We start from the raw sequence: 24,608 nt of genomic DNA on the forward strand, positions 1-24,608 counted from the left end.
TGGGGGCTGGCCGTCTATTCTCGCGCATGCGCGAGCTATCTGGAGCCTCCCGCGCTAGCTGGCCTCCTGCGCATGCGCGAGCTACCTGTCATGGCGGCGCCCTGCTCCGCTAGCCGCCGGGCCGGTGGCAACGCGATCGCGGCCTTAGCGACGGCCCGATCGCGTCCCCGGCAACCGGCCTGCTCGCCGCTCGCGTCCCCGGCAACCGCCCGATCCGCTTCCCTAGCAACCGGCCGCAATACAACCACGCGCGCAACGGGGAAGGAGGGGGTGAGTGCGCGAGGGGGACAAAGGAGGGGGACCTGGCTACATCTATATATATATATATATATATATATAAGAAACAAAGAGGCGAGAGCGCACGCCCCATAGCATAATAGAGTACATTTAATTGTAAAGGGAGGGGAGGGGTGGGGGTGAAGAAATACACTCACAAGATATAAACCAATTGAAGCAATTTGTGATAATATCACCACCATCCGGCTTGTCTGCAACAGAAGTCCACAGATCGAGGCTCCCCCAGTGCTGTGGAACTGCTACCAGAAAACCGGAGATGTCACAACTGGAAAGGTTGATCTGTTAGGGTCCCAGAGATTGCCTCCAACACTTCAATGGCCACAATACTGACTCGCGCTCAAGGCGGCCTCCTTGTGTGCATGCGTGGAGTCGTAATGACGTGATGACGCGTAGACGTTCCCTGACGCGTTTCGTCACCAAACGGCGACTTTCTCAAGGGGCTTCCAAATGGTTAAGGATCATTCATTTTCCACACACGCATGTCCATCCCAATTGGCATCTCATCACCCTGAAGCTGGTCTCAGATGCTGTGATATTGTGACTGTTCTCTAGAACTATCTTGACTGTTGCTGCACAGCGCTTATCATTAGCCTCGCTGATTCCGTCCACCAGACACTTTGCCGACCTACAGTTCAAAGGAAAAGAGAACAATTTGTTAGGCCCCAAAATAATTCAAAACAAATACATGAAATATACAATCTACCCCCGCCCGCTGCAAGAAGCACATCTGGTCCAGCACCCAGGATTGTACAGCTCCCAGACATCTTGCTGAACAACCTGCCCCAGAGCGTCCAGGAGAAATACAAGATCAGATGTGGTGGTCAACCTCAGAAATATGCCTAGTTCATCTTTAAACACCACGTCCGTTTTGAGATGTACAGCTAGTGGAGCCAAATTTCCGTTATGAAGGCAATAACTAGGCAATAACTACAAGAAGGGTCTGCCTGCAACAATTATGGATGAAGTGAAGTGCTATTTTAATGTTACCAGTCTTCTTGTGAGAACCGTGAAAGACAGCATCAATGGCCTTTTGAGGCATAAAAGGGCTCTTCCCTGGAGGTCATTGATATACTGTACAGTATACAGTATGTACAGTATACTATATAAATCTAGAAAATAAAAGTTGTTTTTACTATTTAGATACAATAACAGCAGTACTGTACTACTGTACAGCAGATATCAAGCAACTCCATGAGGATCTTATTGTTCAGTAATTTAATTCTGAACAAGGTTACATAATGACACGCATGCGCAGAAATGTGATGACATGCATTTCAACAATGTTTCATTTTGACATACACGCATGCGCGGAATACACATTTTACATTCAGAAGAAGAGGCGACCTTGTATTTTATAGTATTAATTTTAACTGTATTATCCTGTACAAATAAAACATTTAATTCGTTACAAATACTTTTTGTTGTGTGTGTTCATATTTTTAATCTTCAAATTACAATTACACACACTTGAAGTACTATACGGGAATATAAGACAGGTAGCATTGCAATTAGATTTTTAAGACAACTCACGATCGCCCACTTGAGTTTCTCGATGGTATTGCAGACAACGCTAAAATTCAATTTTCTGCACTCTATCAAAACACTAGTAAACTTGCGTCTTAACGCGTGAAAATGTCAAGGAGTCACGCACCAAGACCGGGTGTACCAAGAAATTCAACCTGCGAAATGATTGGATAACGGCCGCTACATCTGTAAGTTGTTTTTCTACAGAACCAATATCTCACAGAGAGAGATGCACAAAGAGCTGCATCGCCCTGAACAGCTCTCACAGGCAATCGCGCAGTTTTTTTAATAAAATTTTAATAACAGTGTACTGTAGCAGGGGGTCTCTGGAGCTGAACTGCATTCATTTCAGGTCCGGGGTGCCGTATCTCCTATGCATTTAAATGTCCCGGTCAAGTGACGGGGGAGATTTAAACATGGCTGCTTAGATACTGGCAAGAGATCCGAAGAAAAGGCTGATCACAGCAAGGATAGGGCTAGAGGCAAATGGCCAATAAAAAATAATTTATTATTAAATAAACATGAGAGCAGACAGATGCAGGGTCCTCTGACGCGTTTCTAGCCTGACAGGCGCTTTATCGAAGAGTAACCCGGCTTGTGAGTAAAACTCCTTAAGTAGCAGACAACCCCCTGAACCAGGTGTGCTCACATCACAATCAATCATAGTATAGATGGAAAAAAACAGGTAATGGACCATTAAAGCACAGATGGAATAGGGGGTCTATCACTGTCAGGGAGTGCTCACCACAAACGAGACGGGACCGCGGTGCTGAGGTGGGATAGGATATAACGCCACCCACAGCCACGAGGGCACGTCTTGAGAGTAGAGTGGTCTGGAAGTCCGAATCGGGGCAGGAGAGGTACGGATGGTAGAGGGTGCTGTTTGCCAAGTCCGGGGTTAGAGAGAGGGACGTTGTCAGTTTACCGTTTGCCGGGATCGGGATGCCAGAGGTGCGGAGAGTCGTGTTGCCGTATGCCGAGTTTGGGATGCCAGAGGTGCGGGTAGACGTAGCGGAAGCCGGTTCGGTACACGAGGAAGACTGCAAAACAAGACAGGACAAGACAGGACGAGGGAGGCAGAGAGTGATGAGATCAACTGGTTCTATGCTCAGCCAACGAGTCAGTGACACTGTAAGGTATATATAGGAGAGAGGGTCCAATGGCAGCGCAGCAAGGTGGTGGTGTGTGGAAGGGCCAGGCTACGGCAGGGATAGGTCCAGAATGAGTCCCAGGGGAGGAGCCATAAAGCCCAGTAGTAAGACTGCATTTGATTGCAGAAATGGTTTGAGGTGCTGTGCCTTTAAGGGGTTGGTGCGGCTCCGTGTGGCCGCGCCTCCGTGTAGCTGCTCTTGCAGGTGCATGACCGGGCGTAGCCGTCGGCCCAACAGTAGAAGAGGAGCATTGGCGTGCGCGCGCGCCCACGTGGAGCTGTGAACGGCGTTCCAGAGAGAGGCTGCCTGCGTGCCGCGGGGGGACCCGGCAGAGCTGCAGGTGAGTGAAGAGCACGCCAAGGGCGGCGTGACTCCCAGACCCTTACAGTACCCCCCCCTTCAGGGGCGACCTCCAGGCGTCCATGACATGGCTTGGAGGGATTCTAACGATGGAAAGCCTGGACGAGTCGAGGCGTGTGAAGATCCCGGTGGGGAATCCAGGAACGTTCCTCTGGTCCAAACCCCCTCCAGTGGACCAGGTATTGTACTCCTCCTCTGGAAATCCTAGAATCCAGGATAAACTGAACCTCGTACTCCTGTTGACCTTGGATCAGAAGAGGAAGTGGAGGAGACGTGGTCTTAGAAAAGCGAGGACTCTGGAATGCTGGTTTAAGCAAAGAAACATGAAAGACTGAAGGAATCTTCATCGAGGGTGGAAGGCGCAGACGATAAGCCACAGGATTAATCCTCTTGACCACAGGAAAGGGACCGAGGAACTTAGGTGCTAGCTTCATGGGAAAGGGTAAATAAACCGCTCATCCGTGTGTGTTATATTTGTACTTATATGCGATATGTAACAGGTGCTCTAAGGGAAAAAGGAATGTATTTCAGAGTAGATCCCAAAAGGATCAAAAAAGGCTCCCTCATATATCGAGCACTCAATGTTAGGGTACTATAGTGAGACTTACAATAGTCTATCGGTATCAATACCTTTAGGTGGGACAAAATGTGGCCCTTCTCAACCGGATAAGCTCAGAAAAAATAATAAAATTTTATTAGGTAATTACAATTGATCAGGATTAAAAACACATATAAAGCATTCAAACATTAAAAAACCCCATACTGAAGTGGTTAGGTGAGCTAGCGATGAATCAATTTGGTATATTAGTGTAGTTGCTCACCACAGACGTCTAATTAGCGAATATAACTGTTAGTGGACAAGCAGGTAAGTATTATCTTTCAAACTTATATGATGGAGGGAAGGGTATCAGAGGTGTAGTCTGTATAACTATGTTATCAGGTATTAGCATATGTTATGTAAGTTATCCCCTGCCCTAGGGTACAATGCACCATATATGCTGAGTTTGGCTTCAGAGGGACAGAACAGATGAGGGATAAATACTCATATAGTATTTCTGTTTTCCCTAAGAGGTCTGTGTGGTCTCGCCGCAGATTGTACTGGCTCAGTATTGTGTCAAATGACACTATATGTTTCAAAACTGGCGGCTTGGGATACACAGTGTATCCTATATATTGACTCTGGGATACAGTCACCACATAGATAACATAGGTATATGCGAGGGGGCTCCGTATTCAAGGAGAACGATACATCAATATTGCAGATTCTTAAATCTCCTATATAATGTTAAATGGTAAGCTGGACGCCCCCACCGCGGGCAAAACCACCTTAAACACGCATATAATTCGCTGGGTGTCCTGTCTCAATACAAGCCTGTCTTCCAAACACTGCTGTCTGTGCTCGCAGACGCTGCCACTTCTGATGACGTCACACGTGACGTCACCACGTCCCGACGATCGTTTCGCGTAGACTGACACGCTTCTTCTTCCCCTTGAAGAAGCGTGTCAGTCTACGCGAAACGATCATCGGGACGTGGTGACGTCACGTGTGACGTCATCAGAAGTGGCAGCGTCTGCGAGCAGAGACAGCAGTGTTTGGAAGACAGGCTTGTATTGAGACAGGACACCCAGCGAATTATATGCGTGTTTAAGGTGGTTTTGCCCGCGGTGGAGGCGTCCAGCTTACCATTTAACATTATATGGGAGATTTAAGAATCTGCAATATTGATGTATCGGTCTCCTTGAATACGGAGCCCCCTCGCATATACCTATGTTATCTATGTGGTGACTGTATCCCAGAGTCAATATATAGGATACACTGTGTATCCCAAGCCGCCAGTTTTGAAACATATAGTGTCATTTGACACAATACTGAGCCAGTACAATCTGCGGCGAGACCACACAGACCTCTTAGCGAAAACAGAAATACAATATGAGTATTTATCCCTCATCTGTTCTGTCCCTCTGAAGCCAAACTCAGCATATATGGTGCATTGTACCCTAGGGCAGGGGATAACTTACATAACATATGCTAATACCTGATAACATAGTTATACAGACTACACCTCTGATACCCCTCCCTCCATCATATAAGTTTGAAAGATAATACTTACCTGCTTGTCCACTAACAGTTATATTCGCTAATTAGACGTCTGTGGTGAGCAACTACACTAATATACCAAATTGATTCATCGCTAGCTCACCTAACCACTTCAGTATGGGGTTTTTTAATGTTTGAATGCTTTATATGTGTTTTTAATCCTGATCAATTGTAATTACCTAATAAAATTTTATTATTTTTTCTGAGCTTATCCGGTTGAGAAGGGCCACATTTTGTCCCACCTAAAGGTATTGATACTGATAGACTATTGTAAGTCTCACTATAGTACCCTAACATTGAGTGCTCGATATATGAGGGAGCCTTTTTTGATCCTTTTGGGATCTACTCTGAAATACAGTGCTAGCTTCATGGTAGGAACCTTTAGTCGGATATTCCTGGAAGAAAGCCAAACCCTGTCTCCTGGGACGAATTCCGGAACCGGGCGTCGAAGACGGTCTGCCTGGAGTTTCTGTTTCCCTGTAGCCACCTTTAAGTTCTCCTGAATCCTCGTCCATAAGTCTTTCAGCCGGGAGATGCGCTTGTCAACCGCTGGTACTCCTGAGGATAGAGGGGAGAAGGGTAGACGGGAAGGATGAAAGCCACAATTTATGAAGAAGGGAGATTCTTGAGTGGAGTCATTGCGAAGGGAGTTAAGAGCAAACTCAGCCCAAGGAAGTAGATCCACCCAATCATCCTGTGTATCGGTTATGAAACACCGAAGGTATTGTTCCAGGTTTTGGTTGGCCCTCTCCGTCTGCCCATTGGTCTGTGGGTGGTATCCCGAGGAGAATTGAAGTGAAATACCCATTCTTCAGGAAAAGGCTTGCCAAAATCTTGACACAAATTGGGACCCACGATCAGAGACGATGGTTGAAGGTACTCCGTGAAGACGAAAAATCTCCTGGATGAAAACATCCGCAAGCCTGGAGGAATTTGGAAGACCCCTCAAGGGGACAAGGTGCGTCTGTTTGGAAAAACGATCAATTACCACAAGAATCGTATTCTTTCCTTTGGAGTCTGAGATCTCTACAATGAAGTCCATAGAAATATGGGTCCAGGGACGGTCTGGAATGGGTAAGGGAAGAGGAAAGCCTGCTGGTCTGACCCGGGGTACTTTGTTGCGAACGCACATGCCACACGCTTTAAAAAAACTCCTCCACATCCTTAGCCCTCTCTGGCCACCAGAAGGTACGTTGAACAAGGTCGTTGGTTTTCCGTATCCCTGGATGTCCTGCTGATTTAGAGGAATGGCACCACTCGAGAACCCTTTTGCGGTGTTGGGGTGCCGTGTAGAGTCTTCCCTCCGGGACCTTGAGCCCCCTCGGAGCTTGTGATTGCTCGGATAAAATCTTGTCCAAAATATCAAAGGAGTTGGCGGACAGAATACATCTAGAGGGAATAATCGTCTCTAGCTGTTCTTCAGACTTGTCCTCTGCCAGGAACTGTCGAGACAGAGCGTCCGCCTTTAGATTTTTGGAGCCGGGAATAAAGGAGATAAGAAAATTGAATCGTGAAAAAAATAGTGCCCAGCGGGCTTGTCGAGAGCTCAAACAACGTGCCCCTTCTAAGTAGAGAAGGTTCTTATGGTCTGTGAGTATGGTTATAGGTGTCTCCGTACCCTCTAAGAAGTGTCTCCACTCTTCTAATGCCAACTTGATCGCCAAAAGCTCCCGGTTCCCGACATCGTAATTCCGTTCTGCGGACGAAAATTTCTTCGAGAAGAAGGCACATGGGTGTAGTCTGGCTAAGGGAGAGGTCCTTTGGGATAAAACAGCCCCAGCCCCGATGTCAGAAGCATCTACCTCCAAGGTAAATGGAAGTTTGGGATCTGGGTGGGTGAGGATAGGGGCAGACACAAAGCCTTATTCATAAGATTAAATGCCCGTATGGCGGTCTCAGACCATGATGAAGGATCTGCACCCTTCTTCGTGAGAGCAGTTATGGGAGACACCGTGGAAGAAAAATTGTGAATGAAGCGTCGATAATAGTTTGCAAAACCTAGAAAGCGTTGCACGGCTTGGAGAGTGGTCGGACGGGGCCAGTCCAAAATAACCTTAAGTTTCTCTGGATCCATATTGAATCCAGAGTCAGAGATAACGTATCCCAAAAAAGCCACAGACTTGAGATGGAACTGACATTTCTCCAACTTCGCAAAGAGATGGTTCTCCCGGAGGCGTAACAGCACTTGTTGAACGTGTTTGATGTGTTCTTGAGGGGACTTAGAAAAGGATGTCATCTAGGTAGACGATAAGAAATGTGTTAAGAATGTCCCGAAAAATCTCATTGACGAAATCCTGGAAAACTGCTGGTGCGTTGCACAAGCCAGATGGCATGACTAGGTATTCATTGTGGCCATCATGGGTGTTAAAAGCAGTCTTCCATTCGTCCCCCTCATGTATCCTTACTAAATTGTAGGCACCTCTTAAATCCAATTTAGAAAAGATAGTTGCTCCCTGAAGACGGTCGAAGAGTTCCGGTATCAAGGGCAGTGGGTAGCGGTTCTTGCGTGTGATGTTATTCAAACCCCGGTAGTCTATGCATGGACGAAGAGAACCGTTCTTCTTTCTGACAAAAAAGAAGCCTGCTCCGACTGGAGAAGAAGACTTTCGGATGAAACCCCTCTCTAAATTCTCAGCAATGTAAGTGTTCATGGCTTTAGTCTCTGGGAGAGAGAGAGGATAGGATCGTCCTCTGGGAAGAGGTGCCCCGGGTAGTAGGTCAATAGGACAGTCGAAAGAACGGTGCGGAGGTAGAATCTCGGAACGTGCTTTATCGAACACATCACGGAATTCCAGTACACAGAAGGTAGGGAGTCGACCTTCTCTGGCAGGGTAGACAACCCAACAATCTTCTGGAAAATCCTGGTACATGTCTTGGCACAAGGAGCACCCCACTGGATGGGTTCCCGATCCGTCCAGTCGATGCGAGGATTATGGAGTTGAAGCCAAGGAAGGCCCAAAATCAGCTCAACCGAGGGAGTGTGGATAACATCGAGGGTAATGATCTCCGTATGAACGTCGATGTACTGCAGTAGGAGAGGCACCGTCTGGAGCGTGATGAATGCCGGCTGTGGAGGTCGACCGCCAATTGCCTCCAGACCTACTGGCGTCTTTTTACTGATAAATGGAATATTGTTCCGTCTAGCAAAAGTCTCATCGATGAAATTGCCTGCAGAACTGGAATCAATGAACGCCCGTGCTTGAGTGTGAAACCCCTCTCCAGACAGTGTTATAGGCAACATTATCCTGGTGGGAAGGACGTCTTTGACGATGGGAGAAAGTGTCAGTATTCCCAACGAAACTCTCCAGGATTTCATTGGGAGTTGGCGTTTCCCGGCTTGTGGGGACACTGGGGTAATATGTGACCGGAATTGCCACAGTACATGCAGAGACCGGCATTGCGCCGACGTTGTTTTTCGGCAGCAGACAGCTTGTTACCTCCCAACTGCATTGGTTCCGGGACGTCTCCGGAAGGGGGTGTAGGCGCCATGAACGATGGAGCAAGATGCCTTGAAACCCGTTGACGGTAACGAGAACGTTCATTTCTCCGCTCCTGCAGACGCTGGTCCACTCGAACACACAGCCTGATCAAATCCTCTAAGTCAGTGGGACGTTCCCGCGCTGCGAGCTCATCCTTTAGGGATTCCGACAGACCTTGCCAAAACGCTGAAGATAGAGCTTCATTATTCCATCCCGTCTCAGCAGCAAGTGTGCGGAACTCTACGGCGTACCGGGCGACGGGTTGATCTCCCTGGGTTATGTGATGAAGAGACGATGCTGCCGTTAATTGCCTAGCAGGGGTGTCGAAGACTCTTCGGAACTCCTCGACGAAGAGATTGATGTCCTGTGTGAGAGGACCTTGTTGTTCCCAGATGAGAGAAGCCCATGCCAATGCCTCATCGATGAGAAGAGCCACGAAATAGCCGACCCTGGAGATGGAAGAGACAAAACGAGAGGGCGAGAGTCGAAATTGGATGAGGCATTGGTTAAGGAAGCCCCTACATCCTTGGGGATCCCCGGCATAGTGTTTGGGGGCCGTAATACGAGGTTTCAAAGCAAACGGAGGTGCTGGAAAGGCGGTTGCGGAAGCTGTGGAAGCCACGGGTGAGGGTTGCCGACTGAGAGTTCGGACTTGAATGGTAAGGGAATGAACGCATTGCTGTAACGTATCCATTCGCCTATCCGCTTGTTCCAGATAAGTCTCTAGCCTGGTGAAGAGATTTGTATGGGCATTTAAAGTGCGCTCCACCTCAGCGGGGTCCATGTTTGTAGGGCTGAGCATAATGTCAGGGAGTGCTCACCACAAACGAGACGGGACCGTGGTGCTGAGGTGTGATAGGATATAACGCCACCCACAGCCACGAGGGCACGTCTTGAGAGTAGAGTGGTCTGGAAGTCCGAATCGGGGCAGGAGAGGTACGGATGGTAGAGGGTGCTGTTTGCCAAGTCCGGGGTTAGAGAGAGGGACGTTGTCGTTTACCGTTTGCCGGGATCGGGATGCCAGAGGTGCGGAGAGTCGTGTTGCCGTATGCCGAGTTCGGGATGCAAGAGGTGCGGGTAGACGTAGCGGAAGCCGGTTCGGTACACGAGGAAGACTGCAAAACAAGACAGGACAAGACAGGACTAGGGAGGCAGAGAGTGATGAGAACAACTGGTTCTATGCTCAGCCAACGAGTCAGTGACACTGTAAGGTATATATAGGAGAGAGGGTCCAATGGCAGCGCAGCAAGGTGGGGGTGTGTGGAAGGGCCAGGCTACGGCAGGGATAGGTCCAGAATGAGTCCCAGGGGATGAGCCATAAAGCCCAGTAGTAAGACTGCATTTGATTGCAGCAATGGTTTGAGGTGCTGTGCCTTTAAGGGGTTGGTGCGGCTCCGTGTGGCCGCGCCTCCGTGTAGCTGCGCTTGCGGGCGCGTGACCGGGCGTAGCCGTCGGCCCAACAGTAGAAGAGGAGTGGAGCTGTGAACGGCGTTCCGGAGAGAGGCTGCCTGCGTGCCGCGGGGGGACCCGGCGGAGCTGCAGGTGAGTGAAGAGCACGCCGAGGGCGGCGTGACTCCCAGATCCTTACAATCACACAAGGAGAAACAAATGTATAATGTGAACAAATAACCAAAAAAAACATATAAAGCATAAGCAAGCATAAAACAATATATAAATATACAAAAATCAAAATAAAAAAATAATAGGGAACATAGGAATTAAAATAAATAAATATAAGAAAACACAAGCAAGAAAAGAAAACATGAATGCATCATTTATAACTTCAACAATAACAATCATAACTTTATACATGGTACAGTGCCTAAATATACATGTATAGACATCTATTAAATAAAATGGTCTTTTAGTTTAACATTTTGGCCAAATTGTTGTAAGCCCCTGAGCCACTACATGGCAGACCACATCTCAAGGGTCCCTAACACTAATATAAATTCTTAATAACCTGTGCATTACCAGGAAGAATGATTTATAATAAATCTGACCAAATTAGTTGCATAGTTCTAAGTCTGATTGAAGCTTTTATTAACCTGTACATTACCAGGAATGCTGGTAGTAGTTGTGCTTATTGACAACATCTCTGCCATACAGGTAATGGTGGCCCAGGGCACTTATAATGGTGAGTGACACTCACACAGCCATGTAGACAGCTATTATTGCATGGTATTTTTTAAAGTGCAGCTATAGCGCTGGCTGAAATGTTAAATAATCTGCTAGATAGCTGTTCTGTCCAAGACCATAGCCTCTTGAATGCTGGGCGCAGCGACTTTATATTTGGGAGGAAACAGATGTGTATTCATCTTGATAAAATGGAGCCTTTCCATACTGCCATGGGACAGTTTTGTCCACCGGTCGATTAGAATTGCACAAGCTGCACTAAACACTCTCTCTGATAACACACTTGCAGTGCCACCATGGCAAGAGGAGGCCATGTTTTGGTTTTAGCAGCAAAGTGTTCAAGAGCATCAGATTCAGGATGCAGGAATGAACTATCACCAAACTATATACTGTACGCCTCTACCATGTTCATAGCACTAGTACTATTAGAGGGGTCTGCACTAGTGCCGTCCCATGGAGCCTGTGCCATTGGGATGGGCCAGGACTTCTTCTGCTGTTACTGTCAACACCACCATCACCATTACCCCTACGACCACCAGCACTACCAAAAACCACTTGATTTGAGGCCTGTGAACAAGGAAGCGGTGATGATGACTGCCGTTTTGTTTTTAGTTTTGGTGTGGAATGTATGTCAACTGAGGCTGACCCCTGAGTACCTTCATAGGCCTCCTCTCTCTGCCTTTCCTCCTTTTCCAACTGTGCCTGGATACAATCAACCAATTAGATTTTCCTTGCAATGAGCCACAGTCTCTTCCCCATGGGCGAAAAAAAAGTATTTAATTCTGTCTTTGAATCTTAGGTCTAAAATTGTAGCCTGAATGTATTCCTCACTCTGTTTCATACTGACAACAGTGGTCATTCACCAGGCATTCAAGCAATTTCCAACATATATCATTATTATTATCACAAACCCTAGGTGTCAGGTGCAGGATGGATCTCAGTGGAAGGTACAGTAGGCAAGGAGTGAAGGCAAGAACGGGGTAACTAGCTGGGTTTAGGACAGGCAGAAAAGGAGCGTTGTCGGGGTAATGGGCAGAGGTCAGAGGCAGGCAGGGAAGGGGCATCGTTGAGGTCACTCGCAGAGGTTAGGGCAGGCAACGAAGTTGCATTGTAAACAGAGCAGTAAACTAATAAAGACAGAAAAACAGCCAGGAGACAGGTGCAGAGAGGATACTAATAGAGAGCAAGAGGAAACAGGAGAGGGCAATCCCAGTCAAAGCAGGAGCAGTAGCATATCCGGTGGACATGCAAGGGAACTGTGGACAGAACATGCGAGGATGAACTTGACTATCATAATTTTCATAATCATTGTCGCCATTATTATGCTGCATATCGATTCATGCTTTTTCGAGGGGGAATATTAGAGGGATGATCTAACGTATGCCAGCTTCATCACTGCTCACCAAAACGGTTGTTTCCTCAAAGGGCCTCTGTAGCCTGCACAGCTTTCCTGTCATATACTATTGTCTATGCCGCAGAAAGAGCCCACCCCGTAGCTGGCTTGCAATCTCCATGTCAAAATCATTGACAACCTTTTGCTGCTCATGGGTGGCACTAAAGCATATATAAGGTGGAATTCCAGCATGTAGGCACCTCTATTTTTGCTGGTGACAAGGTAGGTTGTTTTGCTCCTGCAGCTTAGGGTATTGCGCGCTATGTATGATTAGCACCTATTTTTCTAGCTGCAACCAAAATGCTCTTCCCATTCCGACACCGAGTTAGGAAACGAGTGACTATTAAATGGAGTATGTGTGATTGAATTTGCTTTTTTTTGTCTGTGGCAAGTATAAGCCCTTTAAAAATAACTTAACAGTGGTGGGCATGTTGTTGGCTCTGGCAGATGTAGCTGGCATTGGTGTAGGTGGTGTTGGGACTGTTTTATTTCTTTTTCAATAGAACTGACAGCTTCATTAACAATCTCAATGTTATGCATCCACACATTATCCATCTTAGTTTCAGAAGTGCTAGCTAGGGGCATAGCCGGCTGACTTTAACTTTCTCTTCCAATTACCTTTTTATAGATTTTCTTAAATGGAAGTTCATAGTTTACTAGACATAATGTGTGTGTGTGTGGGGGGGGGGGGGGGGGGGTCATGGAAGGTGCACTGCCACGAAAACCTCCAGCAAAACAAAAGAGATATATTTCTTCACCTAATTAGATTGCTGCGAATGACCAGCACTTCTGTAATGGGCAGGTGCTTAAAAGCAGTAATACCCCTCCCTTGCTTTACAAGCTTAGTGAGTGAAAAACCTGCATATCCGCTGGGTCGTTAAAAGTCTGAGTTTGTATAGCACTGCAGATCTGTACAATTTCTGTAAATAACTTGATAACTGTCATTAATTAGATAACTGTTAAATATTATCAACTGGCGAGACTACTAGTCGCATTGATGAACTGCACTTAGCTTATTAAAAAACTCAATATGAGAGGGAAGCTCTTGCTACAGGCTAGTAGTAGTGGCGGTGCCAGGGGTAAAGGGCCAGGTAGGAACGGAAATTTGCCTAAGCAAGAAAAAAACAACCCCTATAATATAGCACTCACCCTAAGTAATAAGGTAAAGTTAATTAATTGAAACATAACCTTTATTGGTAAAGTCCTGTTACATTGTAAAATAATCGGTAGACAACAAATATCACGGACAAACATCACATAGAGGGTATATAATAAAATAGGATTAAATGATAATCGGTCGAAGTTACAGAGCTCTAAACAGTTCGTAGTTATATGACTGGTATAATTATCCTAGTACTGAGCTGTAAACTAAGATAGTGTAGCGGGTAAATAGCAGATATAGTGATAGTTAAGTTGACTTCAGAAAAAGCCAAGCTTAAAAATGATGGAAGCAGACTTAATAGCTACAATACCAAGTCAGTCTGCAAAGGTCTATGTTGCAGGGATTAACCCTAACACTAGGATAAGCACTGTCTGTGTGCGCTAATAAGCACATTTCTTTATCCCGTGGACAACATTAATATTAATGAATTATTCATTTATTAATGTTGTCCACAATCTATTACATTTGCTTTACCTAAATTCCTTGCTGGCAGGTGAATTTGGCTCCTGTAATATCTAGAACCACTTCAGTATGACCTAGCGTCTGTCCGAGTCTGCAGGGATAAAGAAAATTGCGTATTATTAACCCACACGGACAGGGTGAGTGCGATATTGTAGGGGTTTCTTTTTTCTTGTTTAGCCAAGTTTTTGTTCCTTATTAAAAAAAACTGTGAATATTATCAACTTTATGTTCCATTGTATAGAGCACAGTTAATGTGAAACAGGAAAGAGGATCAAATTAACATCAATGCAGTATATTACCTGCTGAATTCAAATTTCCATCTCACCTCTGTTCAAATTGTTTGGATACTGCTCTTCGAGATTAAGCCATGCTGACTTTGGAAAATTGCTTTAATCTCCCTGGCACAACGCTCTTCATCCTCTTAATTTAGTTCATCCACTAGATTCTTGACAATCCTGCAGATACTGTACAGTAAAAACACCAAGATAAGCTGAAATGCCTAGCAAAATGTGCAAAGGAAATCAGCCTATAAACCCCCTCACTGATGTTAAAAACCTTTCAGTTGGTAATACAGTAATACAAATTAGTAATACAGTATTTACTTTTTGCAGAGTGATATTTCTTTCTCTTCTTCCTCCATTAGCATGGTAACTATAGCATGCAGAGACACGATCACACCACACTGGAGAAGCCACTGGTGAACTTGTCTCATACAGCAGTTTTTTCTTTTATTCGCATAACAACAATTTTGTTGCTAAAGCCTTTATTAATTTTCTTTGTCATGATAAAGAAAATAACAATAAGGGCAGACACTAATTCAATTAGATTATGATAAAGACTCAGTTGAGCCTGAGGTACATCGTGGTTACTTATGCTGACGGTGAGAATGCTTCTGTGTAATGCCTCTGCCTGCACCTCTCAAAGAGGTGCTGTAACAAGATCAAGCCTGTTAACAAGAGCTGGAGCTGTTGGGTGTTGGCCAGGTGGTAATGGTTAATCTCTGCCTGGAGGAAGACAGGACTACTAACGGGACCAGCTGAGTGTAGCAAGGGTTTAAAAGGCAGGAAAGGGATGTTTCTATCTCTCCCTTGTCTGCTTACAGACCACGTGTGTGACATTGTTATCAGATATCTACTGTATATAGATGTCTATAGACATTATATGGACTTTCATACAGTACAATGGGAAACCAGAACTTTGCCTAGGAAAAGTCTGTATTTTATGTGGGTGAAACTTCGGATGAATAAAAGCCTACAATATTTTTGCCAAAGCAAGTTTCCTGTCTTCCCCTTTGCATGCATCGCCTACAGGTCCAAACCACTGCTTTGTCATAGCAATGAACCAATCACGTTAGGACTCTTTAACACTGTGCAAATTGAAAAGGTTAAAAGGTTAGGTGGGTACCATAATTAGTAATATACTGGCACACTACTTACGTACACATTGCACTTAATGTTCGCACTTAGCTAATGATAAAAACGCAAGGCTCTATGGGCCGCGAGTTGTGCAGTGCTTGCCTTCTCCACGGAGAATGAGATAACTGGTGCCTATTGCAAACACCCCAAAAAAATGGGAGTCCCATTACCCTGACGAAGCGCCCACGAGCGTGAAACGTACGTCGGTACGTGATGACGCACTTCCGGTGACGTCATCTGGAAGCGCAGGGACCCGGGAAGCGAGCAATCTGTCTGTGAGACTCTCAGGTCGTATGAATATGTGAGATGTATAACAGAAGCTGATTATGATGTGAGAACACTGTCGCCTTGAAACACAAGCAGTGCTACACATTAACTGTTTACACAGCTCCGAGTATATAGTGGTATTCAGATAGAGGAATAGCGACGTCACGGGACTGTGAGTGACGCGCCTGTTTGTAATTTGAGGACATAGAGGTACTTATTTGGCTACATACATCAGTGACCAGGAATACACCTGGGCTGTATCTTAAACATTAGCTGTATGAGCGATATATATCTTGGGTGCAGTGGTACTCAAGTGACCTCTACTGTATACTATATATAGTGACGTCACCCAACTATTGTATAGCTGCATAGTAGCACTACCATATGGGGCTCACTATTTTGCAGATACCTTAAATCACTTACCAATTCCTCTGTTTATCATTCAGGTCATATCCTGTACCCAGAATCTATACGAATTTGGGAGTTTTGGTATTATACCCCATATTACTGTCCTGTTTTAAATTAAGAGTCTCAGCTTGCTCTGGTAACTATACCAGTACTTGTTCCCTACATCCCTCCGTTTCCCTTTATTTTAGCCACATAGTGGTGTTTTAATTAGGTATTGTTGCATATATGTTCAATAAATATAATTTTAAATTGTTTATGTATGGCTATGGGGGCAACTCCAAGGATTGAATCTTTCCTAGCCTAGCATTTGGAATTAGTGAGTGCAAATAGGATTCTTTTAGGTCATTGCTGTGACCTTTCCCCGTACTCTAGAAATTGTTTCTTCCCGTATGCACCCTAGTTCCCACACACCTTCACGTATATATAATAGGTGAGCGGCAGCCACTTCTCTTACCCTGCAATATTTATACAGTATGTTTTCATTTTATAACTCTTTGTGGAAAAAAGATAGATGATTAGGTCACCTAATAACATTAATGGATTATATATTCCGAAAGCGCTTCCTGCAATCACTAAGTACCTATTAAAAGGGCATGTGGAAACATATCTCTATATAAGAGGGCACAAAGACAAATTATCCCTTTAATTCAATGGGATAAAACACAAAGCCCCTATGAAACAGCAAATAACGACATGACATGAACAAGCACTGCAGTGGCTGAACATGTAAAGAAGGAGAAAAATGAAATCACGGTGAACATAAAAGTGTGGAGAATAACATTTATAATGAAGTACCCCTGGCTGTGCCCCTGCTTTGCAAATAAAACGGTAAATCAAAAAGAAAATAATTGTGTGTGAGTAAAAACAAGATGGGTTCTAAAAGAAAAGTGCATAGTGAAATACAGTAGAAAGATTAGAACGTGCTAAAAAGTGTTCTGCTCTGTGAGTCCGTGATTATGTTCAATGTTTGTGTATAAAGATGTGACATCCATGTTGACCCATCTCTAGCTTTTGGCCCATTTTATGACTTGTACAGACAGAAGTAAATCTGCAGTGTCTTGAATGTGGGAAGACAAACTAGTCACCAAAGATTGAAGGTAACCATCTACAGTATATACCGTGACAGACCATCTCCCAAAGAACCAATTCTCGAAACAATGGGTCGATCAGGGGGGTAATTGAGCGATTTGTGGATCTTTGGGAGATGGGGAAACACAGGTATGATGGGGTGAAAACAATTCACACATTCATGCTCTTTATGAGTTAGTACATGTAAAATTCTACCCATGTTAAGTAATTCACTAAGTTCACCCGTGAACTCAATAGTGGGGTCCTTTTTCAATCTAATGCAGGAACTTGTATCTCCCACCTATCTAAGGGCCTCTTTCTGATAATTAAGTGCAGATTTCACCACTATAGCATCTCCTTTGTCTGCATTTTTTTTTCAACTTATATTTTTTATTTTTTCAAATCTGAACATGACAACATAGAAGGGGCAAAGAAAAAAAAAAGGAAAGGGGGAGTGGGTACAGAAAATAAAAAGGTTGCGTATGTGGGGGGGGGAGGGGGAGGGGAGCAGTAGGGTGACATCAATCATGGGCTCCACGCAGGGAGCGTACATTCAAGTTTACTTGTTACATCCTTAATCAAGTCTAAATCTGCTTAACTGTTGGTAATCTCCTTATTTCGTAGTTCCGATTGGGCTCTTCCAAATGTATGTCTCCCACAGATCCCATGTTGTCGGGAAGGTATTGTACCTGTCATGGATTAGACTTGTGAGTCTCTCCATTGTCAATATATAACTTAATTTATCTTGTTCAGTACCTCAGTGATAGGGGGGGGGGTCGTTCTGTTTCCAGTGTTTTGCGATTAGTGTTTTGGCTGCTGATAGGATCTGTGTTATCAGATAGTCTATTTTACTCTCTAGTCCCTCGGTAGGTTTTAGTAAGAGCACTGTTTCTATGTTCCAGGGTAAATCCAAACCTGTTACCCCTTCTATTAGCCGTCTGATCTACCCCAAAACAGGATTAACTTAGGGCAGGACCACCAGATGTGTTTAAATGTGCCTATTTGACCACAGTTGTGCCAGCACATAGGGGAGGTTAGCGGGAAGAAAGAGTGGAGTCGCGCTGGTGTATAATACCACCTGTGTAGGACTTTCAAGTTTGTTTTTCTGATCAGTGAGCACCGAGAGGCTCTAGCTATCCTTTCGTGAATTTCTTTCCAGTCCTCGTCCTCTAAAGGGGATGTTCCCATTCTGAGATGTTTTTGCTTGTTTGCCCTTCGTGTTGTTTCAATAGAGTCTGGTAAAATTGGGCAATCGTCCCTTTGTTATATTGACCCCATTGGAACAGGCTGTCAAAGTTATATTCTTTATTTGGAGAGGGGACGAGGAAAGTCTCAAAAGATTTATAAACTATCTTAATGATAACCTATTCAACCTCAAATTCAACTGTGAGTACAGTCGGGAAAGGGTTAACTTCCTGGACCTGACTGTACTCATAGAAGAGGGAGAGATTAGTACTCAAACCTTCTTCAAAGACGTCGATATCAATAACTTTATCACACCTTCCAGTTGCCATCACCCGAAATGGCTACAAAATGTACCATATGGTCAAATACGAAGGGTCAAGAGGAACTGTTCGAATGATGACGTGTTTAATACACAATCTCAATTTATGCAAGAAAGGTTTAGGGAAAAGAAATATGAAGAGCAAGTTATTCAAGATGCAGTAGAAAAAGTAGGATGTCTAGAAAGGAAAGATCTTATAAAGAACACAGAAAAAGTTAAAACTAAAAAGAACTTTGACTTCTCTTTTCTCACAAACTATAATAGACAATCCGAAAAAATAACTAAAATAATACGCAAACACTGGCATATTGTCCAAAATGACTCTATCCTAGGTGAAATAGTACCTGAAAGACCGACAGTCATTTTTAAAAAAGCTAATTCACTAAAAAATGCACTTGCACCTAGTGCCTTACAAAAGGTCTGTAAAGAGAGTAATAGGTGGTTACCCCAAATAAAGGTTTTTTTTGGGTGTACCACATGCCTGGCATGTAGACATAGATCGGACGATAAGTTTGGATTCCAGTCTAATATTACCAAAGAAAAGTTTTTCATAAAACAACACATTACGTGTAGATCAGAATACGTGGTTTACCTAATACAGTGCCCTTGTGGGCTTCAATACGTAGGCCAGACCACTAGGCCAGTTAAAACACGTATTCTGGAACACATTGGTAATGTGCGTAGAGGTGTCACTACTCACTTTTTATCCAATCACTTCATCAATATACACCAAGGTGACACTTCAGGACTAAGGTTTACAGTGCTTGAACATGTTCTGCCCCACTGGAGAGGTGGGGACAGAAATGTTGCACTGAAGAAAAGAGAGAGTTTTTGGATCTTTTCTCTCAAAACCTTAGTGCCACAAGGCCTGAATGTGGACTTTGAACTTGGTGTTTTTCTTTAAATTTGGTGTTTTTCTTTAACCTGGTGTTTTTTCTATTTTTTCTGTAAATTTCATATTTTTATAGGATTTAGATGGGATTGCACCTTTTATATAATTTTTGAGAGCATTTTTTATTGACTGGTGTTCAGTCTTTGTGGTCCGATCTATGTCTAAAATAGTCAAGATGTCCTTATAACTTTGCCTCATTTCATAAGATTATTGGAATTTGATGTTGTACTCTAACCTAATTTCTTTGTCTTTTTAAGATTCATCTATCGTCTGCTCAATATGACTAAGAAAGAGTAGGATAGCTGATGTGTTTTTTATATACTTTAATGTGTATTTTATTATGAGTTAGGATTATTATTTTTAATATGTTTTTAAAATATGCTTTGGTACTATTAAACTATTTTATTATAATTGTATAATTAAATGTTTATCACTGTTTTTAAGTATATGTATTTCCCTGTGTGCGGTCACATGCATGTAATTGGCCCGTGACTTTGGGGGATGTTCTATCAATCATCCTATGGAGGAGGGGAGTTTGATAGCAGTATGGGTATAAATAAGACACCCAGGACAGGTCACTGCTACTCCTGACGAAGCCGTCTGCAAGAACGGCGAAACGCGTTGAGCGTGACCTCTTAATCAAGAAGGAAAGAGTGCCTGGGTATCCGTAGCTGTTTTCCTACCGGCGGCGCAACCGGAAGTGACGTGACGGCCCCAAGACCGGAAGTGACGAGACGGCTCCAGGCTGAAGTGTACCGTGGCGGTTTGCTGACACAGAGACGCTGTGATGTGGTCTTGAGATCACCACCGTCAATGCTGTTTTCCCATTGGGATTCTGTAAGCCTCCACTTTTATCATTTTTGGATAAACTGTATTTTATTGGATACTGCATGTGTGCTTCTCTTTTCTAAAGATTATCTCCTCCGAATTGTTCCTGCTGATATATCCCATTAGGCATTGGCCTTAGTATGTGGTGCCCAGCTGGGAGCTCCTTATAACATATTTTGCTACAGGTTGCACTATGTTTGTCTTTTTTTCTTTTTAAAGGTATCTACGCTCCCCTGGTTTTTTCTTCCTATGTTTCGTGTGGACCTTGAAACAGTCCGTCTAAGGGTTTGAGTGTTTTTATTTTTACTTTGTATTTTGTGTTTACCTTCACATTTATATACATAGTTTTTCCATTAAGTGTTTATATATTATATTATTCACTGTGTTTAGGTATTGAGCGCCATCTTGTGTGTTCTATACAACTGTATATAATGAAATATTTGTGTGCTTGGAATATCATATTCCTCTCTTATCCCCATAAATGATTTAACCCTGCCGCCTTTCTGCATGTCTCCTAGTTTGGATAGCCCTTTCTCATCCCATTGCTTAAAGATATTCGAGTTGTGTGCTGGTGTGAATTCGGGGTTAGATCTAATTGGTGTTAAGGGCGAAGGAATGGAAGAGATCTGCTTGTGTTTACAGTTTTTGTCCCAGATATTCAGGGAGTGTAGTAAGACTGGATGATTTCTGTAGCTTATTTGTCTGTTTGCCTTTTTTACCCATAAAAGAGACGCTAACTCCTCGTACCCGGCTTCCGACCTCTCTATATCCACCCACAGTTTTTTTCCTGGGGGTGCGGACCAATAAATTAGTGGGCTTAGTCTAGCGGCTTCGTAATATTTAGCTAAATCTGGTTGGCCCATGCCTCCCCGGGTCAGGGGGAGGACCATCAATTTCTTCTTTATTCTGGGTTTTCTTCCGTTCCAGATACATTTAGTTATCTCTTTTTCCAAATCTCTAATTACATAGATTGGGACGGTTACTGGTAGCACTTGGAATAAATATAGTATTCTAGGTAGCAAGTTCATTTTCACTGAGATAATTTTACCCGACCAGGATATCTGATACCTTGACCAGGTCTCTAGGTCTTTTTTCAAACTTTAATGAGGTTCGGGTAGTTTGCTCTATAGATATCATCATATAGTCTTGTAATGTACACTCCCAGATATCCCATTTTATCTGGCATCCATTTTATTGGGAAAAATTTTTTTTAGCTTGTCTTATATTTCCTTAGGTATATGTAAGCCTATAGCCTCTGACTTGGTGTGGTTAACTTTGAAATTTGAAAGTTTGCCAAATTCGTCTAATGTGTCAAATACATTTTTTAATGATATTTCTGGGTCAGTCAAAGAGAGTAGAGTATCGTCCGCGAATAAGGACACTTTGTATATATTGTTTCCTATAGGGTCTCCTTCTATCCCTTGATTTTCTCTTATCCTTGAGGTTAGTACTTCTATGCACAAGGTAAACAGCATAGGGGAGAGCGGGCATCCCTGTCTGGTTCCGTTAGAAACTTTAAATGGTGCTGAGGTGAAACCTGAGGTGCGCATTGTAGCTATTGGGTTGGAATATAATGCTTTAATGCCCATAATGAAATTTTCGTGTAGGCCCATCTCTCTGAATACTCGGAACATGAAAGGCCAGGCCACTCGGTCGAAAGCTTTCTCAGCATCTAACCCCAGGACCAAGGTGGGGCGTTGGTTCGTATTACTGTTGTGGATAATATTAATTACTCTCCGAATGTTATCAGAAGCTTGTTGTTCTGGGGTGAACCCCAACTGGTCCGGGTGGACCAAAGTGTTTAATACTTTGTTCAATCTGGTTGCCAGGATTTTGGCGAACAGGTTTATATCTGTATTGATCAGAGAGATGGGCCTATAACTTGAGCATAGCGCAGGGTCTTTCCCTTCTTTTAGTATAACGATGATTGAGGCTTTTAGGGATTCTTTCGGTGGTGCTTCACCATCCAGAATCTTATTGAACCATCGGACCAGATATGGTTTCAATATGTTTTCAAATTTCTTAAAATAGAAATTAGTGAACCTGTCTGGGCCCGGGGCCTTAGAATTCTTAAGAGATTTGATAGCTGCTGATACCTCCTCTGATGTTATTGGGACTCCTAGTTGGGTTGATTCTGATTCATTCAATTTGGTTAATTTTGTTTCTTTTATATATTCGTCTAATTTTGTTTCTAACTCCCCGTTGTCTCGGTCAGGGTTTGTCAAATTATATAAGTTACTATAGTATTGAACAAACTCTTTGTTAATTTCGGCTGGGTTATATGTTAAATTGTTTTGGTTGTTTTTTATGCTAAATATATTAAGGCTCGCTGATTTATTTCGGAGTTTGGCCGCTAGTTGTCTGTCTGCCTTATTGCCTTTTTCATAAAAGGTCTGATTTGTCCATCTCATTGCTTTTTCAGTGTCTTCTATCAGTATGTTTTTAAGTTCCGATCTGTCTTTATCAATCATTGCTCTGACAGTATCTATTGGGTTTTGTTGGTAAGGCTCCTCATTTTCTCTAATACTATTATTTAGATTGTTTATCCTCTTATTTTTTTCCCTTTTCCTATGAGAGGCAATGCTGATTGTTTTACCTCTAAGAGTGGCTTTGTGCGCTGTCCATAGTGTGCAGTCGCTGACCTGCCCGTTATCATTTAGTAAGAAATAATCCCGTATGGCGGCCTCTATGGCTTTTTTAGTTTCTGGTATCCTGAGTAGACCCTGGAGTTTTGCTTTTAACCCTGCCCTATAACAGGGCAGGTCTGGATACTGACAGACCATCACATCCAGCATGTGACACAACCAGTACCCGCCCCTCAGGCTGACACTTTCTGGCTGCTGCTAGGCCTGCCCTTGGATATATCAAATGTATCAGGCTGCAAAAGCTCACAAGGCCTTTCAGAAGGAATTAACCCATCCACTGCCTGCACCTAACATGATTTACAATGGTAGGGCCCAAGAAAATAAGTAGTGGCCGGGAGGCTATGCTACAGTGGCATAACCGAAGAACCAGGTTATCTTTCCAAAACTAATTCAAGCAGAAAACCACATCCTGTGACAATGGACTATATCATGGACTACATTTTTGCTATTGTTTGTACACAAGAAATACTCCTTCCAGACACTGGCAGATTTAAAATGTTGCTGCCTACAGGCGCTTACCTTTTTGCTGCCCACCCCACCTTCCTGCAGCGCCACCCTCCTCATTCTGCAGCATAGCGGCATCAAGTGACGCCACAATGCCATGGGATGTCATGTAGTCAGGGCAGTCATTTATCCTTTAGTAAGAAATAATCCCGTATGGTGGCTGTTATGAGAGAGTGGGTTTGGCCAGGTATTAAAGGGGTTACACCCAATTTGGCCACCCCCTGCTCCCACTTGGGAAGCAAGGGGTTAACTGGACTGTGGTCCAGTAATGTGTTTTTTTACCTTGCTGCAACATGAAAATATGTGTTCCCCTGTTACAATGTATTATCACCATGTAAGTGTCTGCACCACACACAAACTGGGGCTTAAGGGGTTAATGAGCTACAGTTTTAGGAAAATACAAATATGTGTGGTGTCTTTTCAGAAATATCTGGGCTTCAAAAGGCTTGATTGAAGTTGGGTGTGAAAAGTACAGAGGGGGTTTGGTGTATGTTAACACATATTGCTGGTAGAGACAGGTAAGGGCAATGTCTGGAGCATTGGGTGTGAAATATAGCACCTGTGACAAACGTTCTCTACACAGGAGGCCCAGCTTCAAAGCATTTCTTGACAAGGGGTTTTATGGGGGCCAGGGGTGCGGTTACAGAAGGAGATATCAGAATGAGTGACCTTATTAAATATAACAATACCATGAGATGTCCTCAGCTGAACATGCTAAAAATTACATATGTGTATCCGTGGGACCGAGCCGCAAATAATGATTACAGACACATGATGTCTAGCAGGTACTAAGAGACAGATATTAATATCTCTCTTAATTTTAGTAATACACGGTAATATTTCATCTCATTGGGAGCGCCATGCGTGCCGGAATGTATTAATATGTCTCGCGTGCCAGTAAGTAAAACTGAACTGAAGTTATGAAGTTATTTAGATAGAAAAAGCAGTTTTTAAACGTCCTGGGCTGGGAGGAGTTTTACTCTGGGGTAAGACTGTCAACCTCACCACTGATTTA

General features: G+C 43.8%; 1 long non-coding RNA gene across 2 annotated transcripts in view; it reads right to left on the bottom strand.

Moving 5' to 3' along the window:
• Window positions 1-410: 410 nt before the first annotated feature.
• LOC142488510 (uncharacterized) overlaps window positions 411-24,608 on the bottom strand; it is a 34,322-nt gene continuing 10,124 nt past the window's right edge. The window contains exons 3-4 of one of the 2 annotated variants that reach the window (XR_012799458.1): window positions 14,388-14,517; window positions 411-922 (exon numbers count right to left, since the gene is read on the bottom strand). This is a non-coding gene — a long non-coding RNA (uncharacterized LOC142488510). Of the gene's footprint in view, window positions 923-14,387; window positions 14,527-24,608 lie in introns of both variants that reach the window. The other variant, XR_012799457.1, reaches the window with a different exon arrangement.

The sequence above is a fragment of the Ascaphus truei genome, chromosome 2, assembly GCF_040206685.1.
Source record: "Ascaphus truei isolate aAscTru1 chromosome 2, aAscTru1.hap1, whole genome shotgun sequence".
Lineage (NCBI taxonomy): Eukaryota > Metazoa > Chordata > Amphibia > Anura > Ascaphidae > Ascaphus > Ascaphus truei.